The sequence below is a fragment of the Protopterus annectens genome, chromosome 10.part0 (assembly GCF_019279795.1).
Source record: "Protopterus annectens isolate FY-2018-M chromosome 10.part0, PAN1.0, whole genome shotgun sequence".
Classification (NCBI taxonomy): domain Eukaryota; kingdom Metazoa; phylum Chordata; order Ceratodontiformes; family Protopteridae; genus Protopterus; species Protopterus annectens.
Genome location: NC_056744.1, coordinates 1,077,791,654 through 1,077,813,836, shown reverse-complemented (window position 1 = coordinate 1,077,813,836; position 22,183 = coordinate 1,077,791,654). Strand labels below are relative to the sequence as shown.

The window sequence follows — 22,183 nt, the reverse complement described above, 5'->3', positions numbered from 1 at the left end:
ACAAATTTAAATAGCGTTAGATGATCTTTATCGCCACTGTGGTACCACTGTGGCTTTTAATGAACATTTAATGTTTAAAACATCAAGACCTAGATTTTTATCACTTTTAATAATAACCTGTCACATCAGATCCTTTATTCTATAAATCTATATTTAAGTTTTCTCCAAAACTACTATTTACATGATCTACCACAGTGAAAGAAAACTTCCTAAAATCATTACACATCAGGGAATATTTAGCTGTTGAGGTCTTTGTTTATAATAGTCAGATTATGCTTGTATAATGTGCTGCAGCAGTTTCCTAGTCATCTTACCAACACAGAAGTTGTCACAACCACAGCATCTAGCAATACAGGCTACTCCAGTGCTATCACAGGTATATAACCCCTTAACATGAAATTCTGTTCTTCAATGTACTAACCTTAAAGTACAACTGGTTAAACCTACAAGCCTTGCATACATTGCATGGAAAGGTACCTTACTTAGATGTTCTAATAACCATTTCAAATTATTTCCTTTTTGATCTGTACACTCGAGTCATTCTGGTGGCATCACCTAATTCCAAATTGCTACTAATAATGTTCAAATTTTCTTAGGTTCATGAGTTCACAGGCATATACTAGGCTAATGTTCACCAGGGCCTTTAAAAGCCTGGCCATGCACTCAAACACAATTGTATCCCTATGTATCATCAGGATTTATTAGGACAGGCTATTGTTAGGAAGTTTCTAGAGGTTATGTTGGAAGGTATATTAGTTTGGGCATTACTGTCTGCCTCTGTCTATCAGAGACATGTGGAACAGACCTGGGGTGAATGTTTCTGATTTCCGATCCATTAGTCAAGGTTGCACTTAAATAGGGTTAGGGATGGACTTTGCTTCACATGGATGTGAATCCTGTTCCAGAGCATGGAGATCCACTGACACACATCTGTCCTGCCTACATGTCTTATTTATGTCGCAAACAAAATTAAAATCCTTGGATCTAGTGGTTCTGATGCTGTTTGTTTTGTGGATGTGCAAAAGGTCCATCAGAGCTGGATGCAAGGATGCCTTGAATTCCAGGCAGAGATTGCCTTTCAATAAACTGTAGAAGACTGAGTAAAGAGGGCTTTACGGTTATCCATACAAGACAGTGCGTTTATATGCTGGATTTTCCTGGTAAGGAACCTTTCATCTGCTGCATATGTCTGGGCAGGTACATGCTGAAGGGGACAATTATACTCAATAATGGGTCTGATAAGGCCCCCAAAAAAAAAAAAATACACTGTTAATATCTAAATTACCCAGTCATATAATTTGCTTAAATATTTTTTTTTTTACAAATTCTATACCAATATCCTGTAACATCTAAGGTTACAAAAAAGTTTTCTTTACCTTTAAATTTGTATAAATACAGTTCATTAAAAAAAAGCCAAGACTCTTACAGATAAAACTTAGATGCTTGCACCATAGGAGTTGGTTAGCTGGGTTGATCATGTGATTTATCGAGCATGTTATAAAAAGGCTGTTTTATTCACTCTGATTAAGTTCTTGATAGAATTAAGAATGAAAGTGCTCAAGTCATTTCAGTTGCCCGTGGTGGAGGTTTTTGTTTTCAGTTGTTTATATTTTCCACTTTTTTGGTTTTTGGAATATTGGTTTTGTAAATTCCAAGCAAGCCAACTTCACTCCCAAAACTTTTTAGACCCATTTTGAACTACAGATTAATTCTAAATATATCCATACATGGGGAATGCTATATAGATGTTACTGCAGGTAACCCTTTCAAATGTTGGAATCCACTTATGCACGTCCCATAATATGTAGATTAAATAACCAAAAAATGTACTTCCACATACTAAGTATGAGATGGACATTTCTGCCATACTTCTCTGAAATATGGCAATCTCAGAGTTGATATCTATATATATATATGTATACACAAGTTTTTTTCTGTTGGGGGGGGGGGCTTGTTCCCCACATTGGGGAGGCACATGGGGACTTGCTACTTTGCAAAAAACGTGTTTATAAAATGTTCAATATTTGCTCTTCTGCATTTGCATCATTTTTTGGTATTTCAGCAGTGTTATGACTACCGACATTTCAATAGGGAGCAGTTAGTGTCCCTCAGTCCAGTCCTTTTTTAATTGTACTGATCCAGGGAATATTCATTCTTACTGATTACTGACAACTGCATAATTGCATTTAGCAAATCTATTTGCAGAGATGATGTGCAAAACACAGCAAGCTGCAGTCCCAAATCCCTTAACATCTCTGCCACCCCCAAATGGTCGAACATCACCCTGCATTATTTTCTTTGCTAGTCTTCAGCTATTTTGTGATCAAGTTCTTTGAAATAATGCCTCGTCCTACCATACACATAACATACATAATTCTACCATATTAGCAAATCCACCAAAAATGCCAGTCAGCTATATACTATACTACACTACAAAGATACAGAGTCCGCTTGTTTTAGGTAAGGAACTGCTCATACTTTTTACTAGCTTAGGAAGTACAAAGTCCTCCAAGGTCTGTATGCATATATGGTCTTCCTAGCTCAGCCCACCTCTTTGATGGATGATGCAGTTAAATGGTTTACTCAGATTGTGAGGAATGACATTAGTACTTTTGGTGATTGTTTTGGAGCTCTTTTTTTGCTCCCTTGCTTCATCCTGTAGTCCACACACCAGTTCCCCATGTCCAATGCCAGGTCTACTAGCCCCTCCAAACATCCTCGAACCATCTCTGCATACTGGCTGGGGCCAATGTAGATCCTAAGGACATCCAAGGAGGGATCTATCACTAACCATCTGCCAAGGGGTTTTGTATTTTGGCCTACCCTGGTTTCCTCCCAGCACCTACCTGACATATGCTATGACAGCTATACATGGAGTTGTGCAACAGGCAGACCGTGCTGAACCCCTCTGCACTTATACACACACAACTGAGATTGCTAGGTCACCCCAATCCTTGGCAGAAGCACATTGTAGTTGGCTTCCTAACTTCTGCCAGAAGTCCATATCATGTTGATTGCTCATGCCCACATCACTCGTCCCCTTGGAATGGACAGCCCATCCTCCCTGCCTACATCTCAGATGCCCAAGCCAATAATCGATCCCAGGTCACCTGAGCCATAGTATTTTATCCCTATATATCACCATGATCTCTGTATTATTTGGGATCTTAATGCCAACTGCTTTGAACACCATGATCTTTCTTCTCACCCTAAATAAGACATATGGTTTCACATTAACTACTTCTTGGGGAGATAAAGCACAGATAATATACTAGATGGAATATGATGTGGTACTCCCTATAATGCTGATGCTTCTTTCACTACCACTGATGGCTTTAGAGACCACATTAAAGTGCAACAAAAGGTCGCATTTATTACTGCTCATAATCAAATTCTTCACTCTGGAGGAATGGCCCTGTTTCACAAAGCATGAACATCCATATGCAATCTCCCTTTACCTGAACCACGGCAGCACTTTTTGCACTGTTTGGAGGAGTATAATAGTGCTGCCATATAAAAACTTTAAGGATCAATTAAGAACCCAACAAAAATTACTAACCAGGTGAAAATGGTCATGGCAGCACAGGATAAACCTTACAAAATTAATAAAACCCATTATCACTTAGATAACCATTAGACTTGCATGGAATTGTATAATACATTTCAGACTTTTGTCGAGAATATTAAAAGCAACATTTCTATAAACAACAAAACACGTCCTTCTCCTCAGACTTTGTCTCCTTATCCATTGTTTGTGACTATGCAAAGGTCCTCATAACTTCTAACACTTTCTACATCTGCAGTCCTTCAGAAGCATCACCCAATTTTAGCTAATTGAGTAACCTACAACAGCAGACACCTGACAACAACACACATCTGCCTTTACCTGTCAACCCTGAAAAATGCTTATAAGCCATGATTGTACTGAGGGAGGGTGGACAGTTTTAGAAAAGAGGACACTGACACAATCAAATATGCTTTTCTGTTGCTAATGTTTGAATTTCAGCACAGATGTCTAAAAACTGTTAGCAAAGATACTAGCACAGACAGACATTCAGCTAATAAACATGAGCTAATAAGTACTTTTTGTGTCAATTAACAGGTTAATGGCTATTTTTCCAATTCATAAAGGAAGGCCTTTAAATGAGATACAGAGCAAAACCAAACAGTATGCCCCCTAATCAAAATTATAAAAAAAAAATGTGCATTAGCTAGTACTTGACTTTGTTACTATGAAGGGGCTTCTGAAAGTCTACACTGGTATAAATATAAATCAGAACACAGGGTGGATTACAGCCCTCCCAGACTTTCTCAAATGCACAAGCGAGGATTTAGGTGGCCTTTTTCTGGACTTTACTAAAGCTTTTGACACTGTCAGATAGAACATGATGATGTTATAGCTATACCACACTGGAATGCAACGGCATCTGTCATGGTTTATTGCTTACTTAGATGACCGTCAGCAGGACAGCACTTGGGAAGTAACAAAGTAACATTCTAACACTGTTTTTTTTAGCTGTGCCTCAAAGGTCAGTGCTAAGATTCATGTCATTTTCATTTTTTTTTAAATGTCATGTGGAAATGTAGTCATAAAGCCTACCACATAAAAATAAATAAATTAACATGTTGCATTTGTTTACAGTAGGAGTGCACAGATCAGTGTTGACCAATTTCAAGTTTAGCCTGAGTAAAATGCAAAACATTTCACAAAAAATACAGAAATGTAAGTAGTAACAGAATTGTTCAGACATCTTACATAGAAAAAAAAATGTGTGTATATACATTCCAATGAACAAGCATAGTGCAATGTGCGATCAAGCAGAATGTAATATGAAATATATACATGAGTTTCTAGAGTTGGTCAATCTTCAGTGAATCTTGAGAGAGGATAATAGACTTGGAAAGGAGATAGGTTGGTGACATGTCCCATGTTAAAATAAGAACATCTGGCTTGGATGAAGAATTGCTTTTTGAGTTGCATTCTGAATTTGGAGTAACATTTGGCTAATGATGCAGCTCTCCTCTGTAAAGTGACAGGATAAAAGATGTTCAAACCACACAGCTTTAATATCCTGCCTGCCAGCTCAGGGTATTGTCTGCACAACAATAAAAACAAAATGTATTTTATTCAAAGGTCATTACTTATATGGGCCTAATGCACAGTTTGGAGTTAACTGATCCAAAGGTATGCCACCAAAGGAAATGAAACTGGTTTATTTCATTGGGTCTGCATGCTCATGAGTGCATTAGCAGAGTAAGTGAGTAGACTGGGAAATCCTTTTGTGATGTATACAGTTCAGACACTTAAAATCAGTTTTTATGCTTAGTCTTGTTACAGCGAATGCATACCGAAATTTACAACAATGGCAGGGTTAGAGTATGTAGTTGTAGACTGCAAACGGTGGGGGGACGTCTAACTTACCTATTAATATAAAGTGTATTTCACATACTCTAGGAAGAAGAAGTTATGTACTCACCATAACGTTCCATGTGTGTTGTCCATCTTTTCAAAGGAGAATATTCTTCAGAATCACTGGACCAAAAGAGGCGCTGTTCCTGGAGGCCAAATCAACTCTGTAATGAGTAATAAAGGTATGTGGTCTTGCCCATGTTGCCACAGCACAAATGGTATCAATTGGTAGTCTAGCCAGAAAGGCAGAAGAGGTTGCAATGACTCTTGTAGAATGGGCATTAACTCTATGTGGAAGATCACTGTTTTGAGATTTACAGATGAAGGTTATGCAATCTGAAAGCCATTTTTAAAGTGTCACTTTAGATACTGGAGTACCTTTTTTTGAATCTGAACAAGATATAAATAGTTGGTCAGATTTAAGTCCTTAGTCCTGTGTAAGTAGAAACGTAATTGTCTATGCACATCCTGTTGGTGCAACATGTATTCTGCCTTATGCTCATAATTTGGGATAAACACTGGCAGCTCTTTGGATTGGTTCAAATTTGATTCTGAACATACTTTTGGCAAAAAAGAAGGGTTTGTTCGTAAGGAGACCCTATCTCTATGGAACAGCAAGTGTGGGGGGACTTTTTTGACAAGGCTTGCAGCTCTGACACTCGTCTAACAGAGGTAATTGCTATCAAGAAAATAGTTTTCCATGTCAAGAATTTGAGTTAGTAAGATGATGCTGGCTCGAACGGGGAAAAAATTAAACGAGATAAAAAATTTACGTTCCATGGTGCTGGAGGGTCTTTGATAGGTGGTCTTAATAACAAAGTACCTTTAAGAAAGGCAAAAAGACAAACTTGGAATCAAAACAGTTTAATGTTGTTACTCACATTCTTACTGATAGTTTCCCTTTAGTATTGGTTTTTAGATTTTTTCGTAACAATTTTATTAATTATAAATTAATTGTTATTTTAGATTTGTATTTTTTAAATCTTGATTTTCACTTCAGCTAATTAATTAATTAACACTAGATTTGTTCTTTTAAAATATTTGAATGTACAACATTAAACTGTCTTTTGTCACGTATTTCCTGCTCGCTTTGGTGTTTTGATTCCAAGTTTACCTTTAAGAAAGGCTTTGCAAAGTCTGTGAGACATAATACTGAGGCCTGATTCACCTAAATGGAAACTGGATATCGCTGCTAGCTGAACTCTAATGTTAGCTGTGGCTGCGTCTTCATTGAATAGCTTTGCCAGGAATTCTAGCATGGAATTTACTGGGGCAGAAAACGGGGCAATATAATTATGAGAAGCCTATAATGAAAGTCTTTTTCACTTGTTTCTATATCTCTTTCTCATTGAAGCCTTATGAGAAGATATTAGATGTGTGTTTAACTAATGAAGAGAGGTTAGGAAACCCGGCTATGGCTGGAATTGGAGCAGCCAAGCTTTCAATTTGAGGGTCTGAATGGAAGGATGGAGCGTTCCTAACTCACGAGTCAAAAGGTCTGGAACTGGATTCCAGAAGCCAAGGCTCTCCCTGAAGATGAGGCCACAGGAAGGAGAACCAGATTTGACAACAACAATATGGGGTGATGAGTATTAAGTCCTTTCCTAAACAACTGGCTTTCTGCAGAACTTTGGGTATTGATGGGAAGGCTGGAAAAGCATATACGAGACTCAAGGGCCAAGTGTGGACAAGTACATCCCTTAGTGACTCCCCAGAGGGGGAATAAGGGGAAAGTAGCTGCTGCATTTGGCATTCATGGATGTCACAAAAAGGTTGCAGCAAGGCTGGCCCCATTTGTGGAAAAGCTTTTCTGCTATTTCCTGTTTTAGGGACCACTCATGAGGCTTCAGAATTGCTCTGCTGAGTCTGTCGGCTATCACGCTGGATTTCCCTAGGATGTACGTTACTATCAGAAAGCACTGGTAGGAGGTAGCCCACTGCCATACTCTCAGGGCCTCTTGACAAACGGGGTAAGATCTGGTTCCTCCTTGTTTGCTTATGTACCATAGAATTGACATGTTGTCTGTCTGTACTGCAATAGTTCCCAGTGGAAGAGAGTCCTGGAATGCCTGCAATGTTAGAAGCACTGTTCTCATCTCTAGGACGTTGATGTGCAAATAGGCCTCATGATCCTGCCAAGTGCCTTTGGCTATCTTTCCCAGATAATACCCCTACCCCATCTGAGAGGTGTCCGTGGTCACTCTGGCTAATGGTTGGGGAATTACAAATGGTCGAACTAGCGCAAGGTTGCCAGATTTCCAACTGGCCAGGTAGGGACAAAGTGAAGACTAAAAAAAAAAAATTTTTTTTGATTGGCCCATATACCGGTATACGGGCTAATCAAAAATCACTAAACATGGAGCTACTTCTGTTTAATGCAGAACTGCAATGTTCCGGTATACGGGCCAATCAAAAAAAAAAAAAAAACAAAGCGGAGGCTGCCCAGGATTTAAACCGACAGTGCGGGACTCGGGATCAGGCTGCTGATCTCGGGACAGTCCTGCCCAAATAGGGACATCTGGCAACCCTGACCTAGCATCACATGAGTGGAATAAAGCCACCAATGAAGGTCTTTTTTTGCAAGATTCTGTTATCAATATTTTGTGGGACATAGGCAGTTCCTGCATTGACCACTGAGTGGACAGTAGCCACTGGAGAATTCTCATGTGCAGACATACTAATGGGATCAAGGTTATTGCTGCTGCCATGGTCCCCAAAACTTTTAGGACTGTACTTGCTTGTGCTTTGTTCTTTGTAAGAAGATTTAGAACCTGACGTTGTAGAACTTGCACTCTTTCAAGGGGAAGTTTGTCCATCATACTTGTTGTATTAAATTCTGCTCCTATAAATACAACATGCTGAGAAGGCAGCACGGCAGATTTCTCATAGTTTATTGTAATTCCTAGGTGAGAGCAGAGCTGCAAGGTGGTGTCTCTCGCTTTTATTAGTAGATATTCGGTGGTGGCGGTTAAGAGCCAGTCGTCTAAATACAGAAACACCCAAAATCCTAGGTGCCTCAAGTGAGCCACGTCTACTGCCATAAATTTGGTGAACACCCTGGGGGCTGTAGTGAGGCCAAAGGGCAGAGCTCAAAACTAGTAGTGACTGGCTCCCAGCCAAAAGCGCAGGTGTCTCCTGGATCGCCTGTCCATTCTTATGTGGTAATACGCATCCTGGAGGTCTATTGAGCACATCCATTCGTCTTGTCCATGCAAAGGGAGTACTGACTGCAGTGTTACCATCCAGAACTTGGACTTTCTTACAGATTTGTTTAGATTGCTGAGATACAGAATTGGTATCCAGTCCCCTGTTTTCTTTGGAACTAAAAAGAATCTTGATTAAGTTCCAGATCCTATTTGGTCTGCAGGGACTGTTTGGATGACTCTCTTGTCTAGCAATTTTTGAATTTCTAGCATTGCCTATTCCCTTTGATTGGGTGGAATGTTTAGGATGGGGAAGGAAAAAAGGATGGAGTAACATGTGGATATGATGCTTTGTACCCACTTGTCTTTTGTCATTCATAGCCAGGCTTCTGGTTACAAAGATAAGTGACACCTGACTGCCTCCAGAGATGGACAGGCAGGCCTGCCTTCAGGAGCACTGAAAAGGCTTACCAAAGAAAGATTCTCTGTTGCCCTGATTCTGCAGAACCCCCCTGCCATGTGGTCGGCATCTTCCATCACTACTTCCCCCTCTGCCCCTGAGAGAAGATTCACCACGTGTGTCCTGGAAAGCTCTCTGGGATCTTTGAAACCACATTTTTTCCACTTCCTTTCTGACTTTTGGGATATGGTCTGGTAGGTAGAGAAAAATGGACTCCTATGGCAAAGACGGTCTTTCCTTCTTGTTCTCACCTGATTAGTGTGTCCTTGACTTTGGGCATGAACACAGATGAGCCATCAAAGGGGGCATTCACAAAAGAAGATTTAAAGGGTTCCGCAAAGTCACACAAGTACATCCAAGAATGTTCCTTAGGGAAATTCTTGAACAGTACAGTTTTGTACCTACCATAAATGTAGATGTTCGAGTGTTCACACTGCTGCAGTCATCACACTTGGGTTATCCTGCTGTCAGGCGGTCCCGCAGTCAGCCAGAGTTCCAAAGTCTTGGTCCGGCGTCGGTTGCTGTCGCCTCTTCCCTGACGTCAGTGCGCCAGGGGTATATAAGATGCATCCAACGCCATTTTCTTCAGTTTTTCTTGCCCCAGATGTCAGGTGCCCCCAAGTAAGTAGGCAATACATATAAAATAAAAACAGTACCTTCAGTCACAAGCAAATACACCACAAAGGTTGTATAGGATAGAAAGGTAAGGCCAGCTAGTTCAGAGGGGATGGAAGGAGGGTAACCTGGACTGCAGGAGTGTGAACACTCGAACATCTACATTTATGGTAGGTGCAAAACTGTACTATGTTCATCATGTTACACTGCTGCAGTCATCACACTTGGGTAGAATCCCAAAGCTAAGGTTGGGTGGCTGGTCTATAAAGAGTTAGGATTGGCTATGAGACCCTGCAGAACTGCAGTGGCAAATCCTGCTCTGGATTTAGAGTAAAGAGGCAGGTGGTAATGCTTGGTAAAGGTGTGCAATGAACTCCAAGTTGCAGCCTCCAAAATTTCCTTGGTAGGTACTCCTCTGAGAAAGGCTGCTGAAGTGGCTGTAGCCCTGGTGAAATGTGGCCTAATGCTGTTTGGGACTGATTTCCCATGCTGTGTGTAGCAGTAACGAATACAGTGTCCTATCCGTTTGGATATAGTCTGTTTTGAGATAGCCTTGCCCTGTGATCCTGCAGCATATGCTACAAACAGTTGCTCAGTTTTTCTGAGAGCTTTTGTTTTGTCCAAGTAGAAGCGTAGCTGCCTTTGTATGTCCAAAGAATGCAGAAGTTTCTCCCCTTTATTCTGGGGGTTTGGATAAAAAGTTGGCAAATGGATGGTTTGGTTAAGAGCCACACTAGATACCGCCTTTGGCATAAAAGTAGGGTTTGTCCTTAAAGAAACCCTGTCCTGATGATAAATTATAAAAGGTTCCACTGCTATTAATGCCTGTAGCTCTGAGACTCTTCGTGCTGAAGTTACTGCCAGGAACAGAACTGTTTTCCATGATAAAAATTTTAGATCGGCTGTATTGGCTGGCTCAAAAAGTGGCAGGGTTAGCTTTTCCAAAACAAAATTGAGGTCCCAAGTTGGTGTTGGTGCTCTCCGGGGAGGTCTTATGTTTTTAGCCCCTCTGAGGTACTGCTTTAGCAAGGGATGAGAGAATAAAGGAGGATCCTTGTTATAATGTGCTGAAATGGCAGAGGTGTGGATCTTAATTGATGAGAAGGATAGGCCTCTGTCCAGCATCTCAGTTAAGTATTGTAAAATCTGAGGAATGTTTGGAACAAGAGGATCTAGGCTTTGAGCCTGGTTCCAGGAGCAGAATCTCTTCCATTTTTCTGAGGAAGCTTTCCTGGAGCTAGGCCTCCTGGACTCCAAAATGACATCCATAACCACTTTAGAGAGAGGTGTTGCCTGTTTGACTAATAAATCTGCCATGCAGCCAGGTTTAGGGTTTTGAGCTGACTGTGCAGGATCTGATTGTTTTGTTGAGTCAGAAGGTGTGGAATTTGAGGCAAAATCCATGGTGGGCCTTGTGCTAGGTTCCTTAAGATAGGGTACCAGTGCTGATGTGGCCAGTCTGGAGCAATCAGGATCATCTGTGGTTTCTCTTGTCTGGCTTTTAGGAGTACCCTTGAAAGGAGAGGCAGAGGCAGGAAGGCATAAACTTTTAGGTTCTTCCAGCTGAACAAAAGAGCATCCACTTTCCATGCGTGTTTGTGATAAGTCCTTGTGCAGAATTTTTGCAGTTGGCAATTCAGTGGGGAGGCAAAAAGATCTATGTCTAGGCATCCCCATTTCTGCATTACTATGCTGAAGATTTGTGGATTCAATTTCCATTCGTGAGGGTCCATGATATTTCTGCTTAGATCGTCAGCCAGAGTATTTTTCTTTCCTGGCAGGAATTGTGCTTGCAGGTGAACTTGGTACGTTAGAGCTGTGTTCCACAAGGTCATGGCTTGCCTGCATAGGGGGTAAGAATGAGTGCCCCCTTGCTTGTTTATGTACCACATTACTGTGGTGTTGTCTGTCATTAATAATAATTGTCCTGGATGCAGAAGGTCCTTGAAAGCTGTTAGGGCATTTTGCACAGCCAACATCTCTTTTTGATTGATGTGAAGATGCATCTGGTCTGTGGTCCACTTGCCCTGAATGCATTTTCCTGCCATGTATGCTCCCCAGGCGTAATCCGAAGCATCTGTTGTTAGAGTCTGCCTGGCTATGGGTAGGGTGAAAGGCTGACCCTTGTTTAGGTGACATGCCTGTGCCCACCATCGAAACTCCTGTTGTAGGCAGGGAATCAGTGGTATTACTGCTTCTAAACTGTGAGAGTGCTGAGTCAATAGGTACCACTGTAGTTTCCTCATATGCAGTCTGGCATATGGTATTAGTAGTATGCAAGATGCCATGAATCCCAGGGCCTGCAGAATTTTTCTTGCAGGGAGATGGGACTTTTTTGCCAGTAGTTGAAAATATTGAGTTAGTTGAACCTGCTTGTTTGGCGTGAGGTAAGCCATCTGGGCCGTTGTATTTAAACTGGCACCGAGGAATATAATCTGTTGTGGGGGTACTAGTTTTGACTTCTTTTCGTTTACTGTGTACCGTAGAGAAGTTAGCAACCTTTTTGCAAACGCCAGATGCTGTAGAAGAATGTCCTTTGTCTCTGCTTGAATGAGGCAGTCGTCCAGGTATGGATATAGTTGAATTCCTTTTTGTCTGCAAAATGCTATTACTGGTGCCAGGCACTTTGTGAAGACCCTGGGCGCAGTAGATAAGCCAAAGGGCAGTGCAGAGAATTGGTAGTGCATTGTACCAGCTTTGAATCTGAGGTATCTTTAATTTTGTCTGATGGGGACATTTTGAATTTCGGAATATCCAGGTAAGTATTTAGAATTGAAAGGTCTAATATGGGCCTCCAGGCCTTGTCCTTTCTGGGGACCAGGAAGAGTCTTGAGTAAAATCCTTGTCCTTGTTCCTGCTGTGGTACTTTTTGAATAGCTCTCATGTCCATGAGAGCTGAAATTTGTTTCTGTGCCTCTGCCCATTGATTTTGTGGCAGGTCTGGCATTCTTTTTAGCCTTGGTAAAGTATGAAAGTGGAGCCTGTAACCTTGAGACACAATATTTAGAACCCATTTGTCTTGGGTGATTGTTTGCCAGTTTTGAGAAAAAAGTGCTAGTTTTCCCCCAAGGGGGCTTCCAAAAGGGAAGTTCTTGGTGTACGAAGGGGAAAGTCATTGTGACTGTTTCCTGTAAGGTTGAGACTTGTCCTCACCTCCTTTTGGGGTTGAGGTGCCCCACTGTCGTTGTCTGTTTGAGCCTTGGGGTTGAGATCTGCCTCTTGGGTGTCTGTATCTGCCTCTCTGTGGTCTGTCTGACACTGGAAAGGACCAATTTATTTGTAGGCCAATTTCCGCTAAATCGAGGTGGCTGTACCTGTAAGAAATCCTTGACCGTTTGCATAGATTTAGCTTTATCGTCCATTTTCTTTAACACTTCTTCTGCCTTAACACCAAACAAGGTATCATGCTATAAAGGAGCATCCAATAATTTTGCCTTAACATGATCAGGTAAACTCTGTTCTTTTAACCAGGCATGCCTTCGAATCACTGAACCTGTAACTGCAGCTCTACAAGAGGCCTCCAGAGAATCAAAACCACATTGCAGAGTATGTTTTCCCACCTGTACAACTGCATGCAATAAATCCTGCATTTCTTTACAATCAGGAGCTTCTGAGCTTGCAAGCATTTTTTGTTTTAATTGAGCCATTAAATATTGTTGGTACTTAAGCATGTGAAACTGGCAATTTAAAGCTCTTACTGCTATAAGTTGCAGATGTGTATACTTTCTTCCCCCATCTATTCAAAGCTCTGGAATCTCTGTCAGAGGGTACTGGATTTTTTTGCAATGGAAGCTTTAACCCCTTTTGGACCCTGGTAAATAGTTTCTGGATCAGCAGAAGGGTTTTTATAAAGAAACATGTGAGAGTCAGGGACTCTGTAGTACCTATCTGGCTTGGCTGGTGCAGGGGGCAAGGAATCAGGAGATAAGCTGGATTCAGAGAACACATCATCCACATTATCTAGCACAGGCGGAATAGCCAGGGGCCTGTGCTGAGGCAACAGAAGGAAATCTTTGAGCCTTTTCTTAGATTCTGAGTAATCCTGACTTTCCCAATGGAAATGCTCCCTCATGGTATGTAAAGTTTCCCCAAAAGAATAATCCTCAGGAGGAGAGGCTGAAGGGATAGATTCTTCAGCATCAGAGTCCTCATAGGGGGGTAGAGAGTACCCCAGGTCTGAAGAGGAATCAGTGGAAATGGAAACCTGATCAGAGGAATCATAGTCTGTATCCTGCCTAGGCCTTTTCTCAGGAGGGGGATGGGAACCCCTGACTAAAGTAATGAGGTCTTCGGCCATTTTAAGCATCTGTTTCTTAGGCATGGAGGCTTGTCCAAGAGAATGCTGTACTTGTTTCTCTGTCTTTAGTGGTACTTTTGTCTTGGATGTAGTTTTAATGGTAAGTTGTGAAGGTCTGAAAACACCCTCAGAAGCCGATGCCTGCTCAGCAGCTCTGGACCCATCTGAGGGATTCGTTTCTGTAGGCCCAATACCTTGAGTTTCCAGAGGCCTAGTTGTCTCCATGTGGGAGTTGGAGGCGGCCTGTGGCTCTGAGGTAGCGGGTGTCAGGGGCTGCGAAAGCGCCTCACTGAGAACCGGCGAACCGGCGACTGGCCTAGAAGAGGCTTCGTCATCGGTTTTGGACCTCGGATGTCTGTCTTTATCCTTATCCTTGCATTTTTTCGGTATTGCGGTCGTTGGTTTATCCGACGGCATTGTATAATTGAACCTTCGGCCAAAGTAGTGCAATGCAAATTCAAAACGCCTTTTAATAGTACGTTTGTTAAATCTAGCACAAAACCGACAACTAGTGATGTCGTGATCAGGGCCTAGGCATGGAATACAGTAAGAGTGGAAGTCCTTATGAGGTATTTGCTTTCCACAAGAAATACAATTATTAACTTTTTCTGACATCGGTCTGAGGCAAGAAAAAAGTTTCTCCAACGGGGTACTTAACTTTACTGAAGACTTCGGATCTGAAATTCGACTTCGAAAATCTCAGGAGTCAGCCGACCGGCACTTGCGAACTGCTTCTGCTTTGGGCACCGCGAGGCAAGAAAGACTGAAGAAAACGGCGTCGGATGCATCTTATATACCCCTGGCGCACTGGCATCAGGGAAGAGGCGACAGCAACCGACGCCGGACCAAGACTTTGGAACTCTGGCTGACTGCAGGACCGCCTGACGGCAGGATAACCCAAGTGTGATGACTGCAGCAGTGTAACACGATGAACATCTGCTGCTCTACTTGCTCCATCTGCTGCATAAGAAATTAGTCTCATGGAGGAGTTGACAACTGAATTTAAGGTAGAGAGCTGAGAGGAAACTCTGACACCCCTTCAGCTACTGAACCTTGGACAGCATCTCCTAACTCCTTCAGGAGCTCTCTCGTAATCTAGTAAAGTGGGTCAGGTAATTCAGCGATCTGGGAGCAAAAGTCGCTGAAGAAAAAAATAGCTTTCCATATCTGTCCATTGGACGAGACTCCTTGTTCAGTGGAGGAACAGAAGATTTTTCTGAGAGTTCCTTCTTGGTGGCTGCCACCACCACCATAGCATCTATTGGGACTCCCTTAGTTAAAAAGTTTTTGTCTGAGGGGGGATGTAATGAACTTATATGGCCTCAGAGGAACAGGTTCCACTTAATCTGGAGATTCCCACACCTTTTGAGAAACTAAATCCAGAAGTCTGTCGAAAGGTGGAGACACCCAAGTGGAGGAAGGGTGAGATCCAAAGGCCTTCAGGTACATAGACTCCTCTGCTGAAGGGTTGGAGGACTTTCAGCCACGTCTCTGTTTAAGTATTTCTAAGATGTCTCCAAAGAAGACATCATCAGAAGGCAACCGTGGGGATCCTTCAGATTCATCAAGGTCCATATCTGAAGTGATGGACTCCTCTGAGGAGTCTAAATGCTTCCTCTTACATAACCTCTTCCAAGGGACCTCTTCAGAGGGGTACTCTGGAGAGGTTTCAGAAGATTGGAGGGCACCCTGTGGGGCATCCTGAGGCCTGGGATCTCCATATCCCTGTGGATGCAAGGGTACAGAGGCAGACACCGGTGCCTTTGGGGGAAGAACGTCCGGAGCTGACAGAGGAACTGCCAATGGAGACAGCACTCTCCTCATCACCTCAAAAGCCCTGTCCCTGATCCGAGGAAATCCCTGGATCCGAAGAAGCCAAGGGAACCCCCGGAATCAGGTACGATGGCTCCGAGGCTGAGGTAGGAGTCAAGCTCACCTGAGCCGATGCCCTGAGAGGCAAGTTCGGATCAGACAACTGTCCAATCCAACTCACTTCCCCGGACTCAACTGGACAGCATCAGCTCCTAGACTCCTTGAGCTCTGATGGAGCTGAGGAAGTCGGAGCAAGTGTCGGATCCAAAGATCCTGTAATAGGTCTCGGGTCCGATGGTTCCACCAATATCTGCTCTGGACATTCTGACTCTGAAGTCCAAGGTCAGATCAGAGAAGGAATCTAAGCAGAAGGGTAGGATGTAGTTGGATCCGATAATAGTATGGCCAGCATCTATGTCCTTAATAGCCTCTGAACCACTCGATCCACATCATCGTCAGATAGGCTCCTGGAAGACTGAGTGGAGGGGGCTGGAGAACTGGAAGACTGGAGTATAGGCAATCAGAGTACAGAAGAAAGGCTCCAATACAGGGGACTGGCTCCGCAACTCAAACTCCAGTGGCACAGAGACTGATGGTGCCAGAGCAGTAGATATTTGGATCCAACAGCCTTAGGATCCAGTGTTGAAATTTTAGTAATCTTTTTAGAAGGCTCCGATGGCGCACTGGAAGAGGAAGATCTTTTCCCAGACTTGCCAGATCTTGAAGATGGAGAGTGGTCAGACCTTGTTAAACTTGGACCTTCTTGTATTGCTTCTGAGAAGGGGGGTTTTAACAACCCTCTCAGTATCAATTTGTTTTTCCTCTCCAGGAGAGCCCAGTGATTAAAGGGATGGCAAATGGAACAAGATTCTTGGAGATGGACAGCTCCTAGGCAATAGTCACAAATAGTGTGTCTATCAGTTAGAGACATTTTGTCCACATTTTTCCCAATTTTTGAAACCAGTGGGTTTCAACTCTTTATAAAACATACTGAACAAGGGATAGTAACATGAAAAAAGCTAGAGCAGTTTTTTTTTTAACAGCAGCAACAACTACATGAATAGATAAACAATAAACTATAATTGTAAAAGAGAGGAAAAAAGGAGGGCACGCAGCCCTCTAACTTAAACGGTCTATGCCCAGAAGACTAAAAGAAAGGTAAGAAGAGCCCTCTTACTAAAATGGGCTATGTTAAGGTGGAGGCCAAAATAGGGACAATAAGGCCTAGGCGGGAGACGATGGCCAACAGCAGAAAAATAGGCAGAACAAAGTGGAATTAACAACTTAGCACTGAACTAGTTATCTAGATCAAAAAATAAGTAAGAATAAGCAATTTCCAACAATTGTGATAATAATCAAGAGTATACTTAGCAGGAGCCAGTAGAACAAGCACCTGATCATGTTTAGTGGCAAACGAGCTCTGGGGAGCTTTCCTAGTGCATGCTGGGATAGGGTTTAGCCATGAGCTAATGGAAGACCTCGAGCATGTATACAAGGCCGAGTCAGATATGAAGACTGGATCCGAACCCATCCTGGTAAGAATGAAGGCGAGACAGGACAACACCACTTTGATAGGAATACATATCCAAAAAAAGAAGTATATATGGTGTGGATTGTAGAAGCCCCATCACTACTTTTTTGGGAAATGATCCAGTAGTGATGGATCAGTTACTGGACAGTGGTGTGAAGCTGAAGCAATGGTGGTTTAATAATAAACTATGTGAGTCTTCACAGTTTCAAAAATACTTACAAAAGAAGATAACTAATGGAAAGGCTTCAACACTGCTGTCAGCAAACCTTGAGGAGCAGAGTATTTTAAATATAATCCTGAAAAAAGAGAGGAAGTACAGTTATGTAAGAAAACTTACAACAGTAGATGTTTGAATGATCACTGCTGCAGTAGCCTTACCTATTTGGGTTATATCCTGCACAGGATATAACAGCCGGACAGCTTCTAAAGCTTCAGAGCACGTTTCACATTCTCAAAAAGTACAGTTGTGTACACTTACCAAAAATGTAGATGTTCGAGTGTATTCACTGTTGCAGTCATCACATTTGGGTTATCTGCCTGCAGGTAGCCCTCACCCGGCCTGAATACCAGAGTCTTCGGATATCTGCGTCAGATGCTGTCGCTTCTTCCATGACGTCAGGTCTTCAGGGGGGCACAGTATTTTTTTCATGTAAGGGTGCGTGGCAGAAAAAAAATGGCTGAGCTTATAAAAAATGCCTTAGCAGATAGCTAGTAATAAACCTAACCTATATGAACCTATAAAACATGCAGCCAACGCCATTACATCAGTTTTTCTTACTCCAGATGTCAGGTGCCCCCACAATAGGAAGCAATTATATGGTATGGTACATCCCTATCAAAAAGCAAATACATATGAATATATATATATATATATATATATATATATATATATATATATATATATATATATATATATATACCAAACAAGAAGGAAAGGTAGAGCCAAGAGAAGTCAGGGGCTGGGAGGGGGGGGGAGGACTGCTGCAAAAACAACACACTCAAATATCTACATTTAACGTAAGTGTACAGAACTGTACTATGCATCTTCATGTTTGTTGTTGCTCATCACATTTGGGTTGATTCCTAAAGCTAAGGAAGGGAGGAGGTAGTTAAAGAGTATTAGAGCCAGCTATTAAGCCCTGCAAGACTGCTGTGGCAAATCCAGCTCTGGCTTTAGAAAAGATAGGTGGGTGGTAATGCTTTGCGAAGGTATGTAGAGAGCTCCAGGTAGCAGCTTCCAGGAAGTCCCTGGTAGGGACTCCTCTGAGAAATGCCATAGAGGTAGATGCAGCCCTGGTAGAATGTGATCTTATCCCCTTGTGGGGTAGGTTTTCCATGGTGCTTCTAGCAGAAATGAATGTAATGGGCTATCCATTTGGACATGGTTTGCTTTGAAATGGCCTTCCCCTCTGCCCCTGCAGGAAAGCCAACTAGCAGCTGGTCAGATTTTCTGAGAGGCTTAGTCCTGTCCAAAGAGAATCTAAGTTGTCTGTGCACGTCCAGAGAGTGTAGTATCCGTTCCCCTTTGTTTTGTGGATTAGGGAAAAAAGTAGGCAAATGAATGGACTGGTTTAGGGCCACACTAGACACCACCTTGGGCATACAGGAAGGATTAGTCCTGAGGGGAAACCCTGTCTGTATGGAAGATAATGAAGGGTTCCACTGCCATGAGGGCCTGTAATTCAGACACTCTTCTTGGTGAAGTAATGGCTAGAAGTAAGGAATTTCAACTTTGCTGTTGCAGCTGGCTCAAAGGGGGGAAAAGTGAGCTTTTCTAATACAAAGTTAAGGTCCCAGGCTGGAGTGGGAGCCCTCCTGGGGGGTCTTAATTTTTTGGCCCCTCTAAGGAATTGTTTTAGCAAGGGGTGAGAGAAGAGGGGTGGGCTCAGTATTATAACTTGCTGAAATGGCAGAGGCATGAATCTTAATGGACGAGAAGGATAGGCCCTTGTGGAGCATTTCTGTTAAGTCCTCTTGAATATGAGGTAAGCTGGGCACTGTTGTGGCCATCCCGAGTCTGGCTCCAGGAACAGTATCTTTTCCACTTTTCAGCACAGGATTTTCTGATACTAGGCCTCCTTGCCTCCAGAATGACATCCCGTACCTGCTTACTGAGGGATGCTAGAGGAGAGCTCATGGAATTAGCCAGGCTGCAAGGTTCAGGGTTTGAAGCTGAGGGTGCAGAATCTGGCCTGCCTACTGGGACAGCAGGGTAGGGGTCTGAGGCAGGTGCCATGGTTGTAGCAGTGTCAGACTGCGCAAGAGGGGGTACCAGTGGAGTGGCCAGTCTGGTGCAATCAGTATTGTTCATGGCTTGTCCTGTTTGATCTTTAGTAGAACCTTTGAGAGGAGAGGCAGAGGGGGGAAAGGCATAAACAGAGAGGCTTTCCCAAGTAAAGGACAGGGTATCCACTTTCCAATCTTGACTGTGGGGAGTTCTGGTGCAGAATTTGTTCAACTGGTAGTTCTGAGGGCAGGCAAACAGGTCTACCTCTGGGGTGCCCCATTTGTTCCTCAAGAGGTTGAATATTTTGGGTTCTAGTTTCCATTCATGTGGGTCCATGAGATTTCCGCTTAAGTCATCTGCCAGTGAATTTAGTTTGCCTGGCAGGAATTGAGCTTGTAGGTGCACTTGGTAGCTCAAGGCTGTGCTCCATAGAGCCATGGCTAGTCTGCAGAGAAGGTAGGAGTGGGTTCCCCCTTGCCTGTTAATGTACCACATAACTGTTCAACTGGTAGTTCTGAGGGCAGGCAAACAGGTCTACCTCTGGGGTGCCCCATTTGTTCAGTGAATTTAGTTTGCCTGGCAGGAATTGAGCTTGTAGGTGCACTTGGTAGCTCAAGGCTGTGCTCCATAGAGCCATGGCTAGTCCGCAGAGAAGGTAGGACTGGGTTCCCCCTTGCTTGTTAATGTACCACATAACTGTGGTGTTGTCTGTCTTTACCAACAGTTGTCCTAGAAGAACAAGGTCTTTGAAGGCTGTCAGAGCATTCTGTACAGCTAACATTTCTTTTTGATTGATATGCAGGTGTATATGTCTCTGGTTCCATTTGCCCTGAATGCACTGCCCTGCCATGTGAGCCCCCCATACATAGTCTGATGCATCTGTTGTTAGAGTTTGGGCGGCAGGGGGTAGAGTGAAAGGGAGTCCCTTGTTATGGTAGCAGGCCTCTGCCCACCAAAGGAACTCTGTCCTTAGACAAGGAATGATAGGAATCATTGTTTCCAGGTCCTGAAAATGTTGACACCATAAACTTTTTTGATACCATTGGAATTTCCTCACATGCAGTCTTGCATATGGAATTAGCAGAATGCAAGAGGCCACGAACCCCAGAGCTTGCAGTATTTTCCTTGCATATAGCTGGGTTTTTGTGGCCAATAGTTTGAAGTAAGTTGTCAAATAAACTTGTTTCTCTGGAGTGAGGAATGCCATCTGGGAAGTTGTGTTCAAGCTTGCTCCCAGGAATACAATCTGTTGGCAGGGTACTAGGTGAGATTTATTTTCGTTGATGGTGTACCCCATTGAGGTTAGAAGTTTCTTTACAATTGCCAGGTGCTGTAATAGCAAGTCCTGACTTTCTGCCTGAACCAGTCAATCATCCAGGTATCGGTAAATTTGAATATTTCTCTGCCTGCAAAATGCAATGGCTGGAGCTAGACACTTTGTGAACACCCTGGGCACAGTAGATAAGCCAAAGGGAAGTGCAGAGAACTGTAAGTGCATGGAGCCCACCCTGAAACGTAGGTATTGTCTGCAGGATTCTCTTATTGGGATGTGCAGGTAAGCTTCCTTTAAGTCAAGGGTTGCCAGCCAGGCATCCTTGGCTAGCAGAAAAAGAAGCTATTGAAGAGTTAGCATTTTGAATTTTGGAACCACCTGAAAGGTGTTGAGAATAGAGAGGTACAAGATAGGACACCAGGAGTTTTCTTTTCTTGGTACCAGAAACAGTCTTGAATAAAAACCTTGCCCCCTTAGTTCTGCTAGGACAGGTTGAATAGCCCTGATACTGAGAAGAGAGAGAGAGAGAACCTGCTATTGGGCTTCCGCCCATTGATTTGGGGGGAGGTCTGGTCAACCATTTGGGGTTGGTAGTGTGGAAGTGGAATCTGTATCCTCGGGAAACTATGTTCAAAACCCATTTGTCCTGGGTAACGAGTTCCCAGTTTTTTGCATGCAGGATGAGCTTTCCTCCCAGGGCTTGGAAGGGTTGAGGTTAAGTCATTATGCCATTTTTCCGTAGGGGGTGGCTTACTACTCCCTGCTTTGGCAGTGGGAGCTCCCCACTGCTTAGATCTGTGCATAGTCTGAGACTGAAGTCTTGGTGGTCTGCTGTTCCTGGGTTTGGACTGAGAAGGCCTGGAAGGGATTGGAAAGGACCAGTTATTTGAAGGCCAATGCCTACTGAATCTGGGAGGCTGTACTTGTAGGAAATCTTTAACAGTTTGCATAGATTTAGCTTTTTCCTCCACCTTTTTGAGGTCTTCCTCTGCTTTGTTGCCAAAAAGGCAGTCTTGGTTTAAGGGTGCATCCAGTAATTTAGCTTTATCATGATCAAAGCAATCTGGCAAGTTTTGTTCCTTAAGCCAAGCATGCCTTCTAAGTACAGACCCAGTGACAGCAGCCCTGCAAGATGCTTCTAAGGCATCCAAACCACATTGCAAAGTATGTTTACCAACTTGTTCTGCAGAATGCAATCTTGCAAGTCTTTGTGTTCAGCACAGTCAGGAATCAACATAATTTTCTGTTTACATAGTCCCATAATATGCTGCTGATACATTAACATATGAAACTGGCAATTTAGAGCCCTAATGGCCAAAGTAGCAGAAGTGTAAATTTTCTTACCCCATCTGTCTAAGGCTCTAGAATCTCTATCGGAAGGGGTAGGATTTTTGGCAGCAGTAGCCCTAATGTCT

At 42.9% G+C, this 22,183-nt stretch overlaps 1 protein-coding gene across 1 annotated transcript in view; it reads right to left on the bottom strand.

Annotated features, from left to right (window-relative positions):
• Positions 1-22,183, bottom strand: part of LOC122814240 (cytochrome P450 4B1-like) — a 535,277-nt gene that overhangs the window by 414,978 nt on the left and 98,116 nt on the right. The gene's annotated exons all lie outside the window — the stretch shown is intronic.